Raw genomic sequence first — 387 nt, 5'->3', positions numbered from 1 at the left:
TCAGGGGTGATGTGTGGCTCCCTGTTTGCCTTGAGTAACTTCCCAGAGCAAAGCAAGAGACCTTTTCTGCCCTAGGATTCCCTGGGCCCATCCCTGTCCCCTGTCTTTACAGTATTAGAGAAAGTGCCCATTACCCTCCTGGGAGCAGAGCAGGCCCACAAATGTTCCCAGAGTCCCCTTGGGCTCATTAGGACCTCTTCAGACCCCTGGAGCTTCTCTCTCCTTTGATCTCAGCCTGCCCCGAGGGCCACCAGTTCAGTTCCCCAGCAGTTTGTGTGTTTATTCTTGAGGCTTCAATATACTCCAAATAAATACCTGTGGGCCTTCAGCCGGTGTGTGTATCGCTCTGTAAATAGATCCTCAGCATCCAGGGTACAGGTGTATAGC

Source organism: Microtus ochrogaster, unplaced genomic scaffold (assembly GCF_000317375.1).
Source record: "Microtus ochrogaster isolate Prairie Vole_2 unplaced genomic scaffold, MicOch1.0 UNK18, whole genome shotgun sequence".
NCBI lineage: Eukaryota > Metazoa > Chordata > Mammalia > Rodentia > Cricetidae > Microtus > Microtus ochrogaster.
Note: the sequence above shows the minus strand (reverse complement) of the source record.